At 46.5% G+C, this 1,731-nt stretch overlaps 1 protein-coding gene across 1 annotated transcript in view; it reads right to left on the reverse strand.

Moving 5' to 3' along the window:
• LOC101864355 (dihydrolipoyllysine-residue succinyltransferase component of 2-oxoglutarate dehydrogenase complex, mitochondrial) overlaps nt 1-1,731 on the reverse strand; it is a gene marked incomplete at its 5' end in the record, with an annotated part of 25,863 nt that overhangs the window by 23,740 nt on the left and 392 nt on the right.

The raw sequence follows: 1,731 nt of genomic DNA on the forward strand, positions 1-1,731 counted from the left end.
CTCTACGACACACGTCCCGACATTACGCAAGTCCTTTGCCTTCAAATCCTTAGAGCACAATCCGTCTCCGGTATTTACAATCACTCGGACGATCATTTGATACGGAAAAGGGAAAAGGGGAGAAGGGGAGGAAGAGAGACAGGGAGAGACAAAGAGACACAGAGAGTTAAACAGAGAGAGGCTTGGAGATAAAGAGAGAGAGGGGGGGGAGAGAGAGACTCAATGAGAGAGAGAGAGAGAGAGAGAGAGAGACGAAAAGCGAAAACTGGGTCAGTGGGTGGTGAATTAGGGAAGGGTTTGGCAGTGAGAGAGTGTGTGTGTGTGTGTGTGTGTGTGTGTGTGTGTGTGTGTGAGAGAGAGAGAGAGAGAGAGGGAGAGAGAGAGTGAAAGAGAGAGAGAGTGGGAGAGAGAGAGTGAGAGAGAGAGAGAGACTCGGGGAGAAAGAGAGAAAAGAGACACAGAGAGAGAGCAAAACTTACTCAGAGAGAAAGAAAGACACTCAGAGAGAGAGAGAGAGAGAGAGAGAGAGAGAGACAGAGAGAGAGACAGAGAGAGACAGAGAGAGAGAGGGAGAGAGAGAGCGAGACTCACTCAGAGAGAAAGAAAGACACTCAGAGATAGAGAGAGAAAGAGAGACACTCAGAGATAGAGAGAGAGCTTATGAAAACAGTGGACAGTCTAATGAAATCTCGTTAACAACAGGGTCGGGTGTTTTCAAATCGTTTTAAAATTCCTCCTCTTTAGACGGCGCTTTATCTTCCCCGGGTAAAAGAGTCGTCTCCTGGGTGTCATCTAAGATAATTGCGCGCACCCGGGTCTCGCTATACAGGGGCGCTGCCAGCCAGGGGACGCTACTTGATGGCGCCGGGCAAACAGTCTAGAGGTGGGCAAAATCCGGAAAAATTATCCGTTTAACCGGATAAGTCTCAAAGAAACATTATCCGAATTCAGACTTTCAACTCTCTTTCCTGGCCCGTTTGCCGAAGTGGTGGGTGCACCCATTTGTTGAAGAGATGCTAACCCGTTTGTCCAAAATTGGTTCTAACCCATTTGCCGAAGCGGTTCATGACATATTATTATTTGCCGAAGAGGTGCACTAACGTATTATCCAGATTTTGCTAAAGCGACGCATTGCCCAGCCCTAGCAAACACAAGATGATGCAGCTCGCTTGCATGCACGGCCGGCACGCCTCATCACCGGCACCAACACGGGAGCTTCGCATTGTTTGGACGTTTCGTGGAAGGTTTGTTTGTTTTAGTAGAGGTTTTACGGCGCTCGCAACTACATAAGGTCATAATTATGAGCTCCTGAAGATTAGAGGTGTTACAAGAGATGAACAAAAAGAAAAAGAAGGAGGAAAGATAAGGACGATAGATGTTTGATATGAATGAAGGAGCAAACCACACCAGAGCACCCGCCAACCACTCACGGTCAGTGATTGAATTCACGTCTTTTGCATGCAATAGTGAAGCAACCAACCACTGCGCCACAGATGCCGATAACAGAATTTGAACACGTATGTACATTTGTACATGTAAGTTAAAAAGGAAAAACAGGTGTTATATCTTAAACTACTTAAATTAAATGGGCCTAATTCACCCCTTCCCCTAATTTACTAATGAAACAGTCATAACGCCACGCCACCATCTCAACTCCTCTCATCCCCCTTAAGAGAGCAGTGAGACTATTTTTTGTTGTTGTTCGTGTGTGTGTGTGTGTGTGTGTGTGTG

Source organism: Aplysia californica, unplaced genomic scaffold (assembly GCF_000002075.1).
Source record: "Aplysia californica isolate F4 #8 unplaced genomic scaffold, AplCal3.0 scaffold01343, whole genome shotgun sequence".
Lineage (NCBI taxonomy): Eukaryota > Metazoa > Mollusca > Gastropoda > Aplysiida > Aplysiidae > Aplysia > Aplysia californica.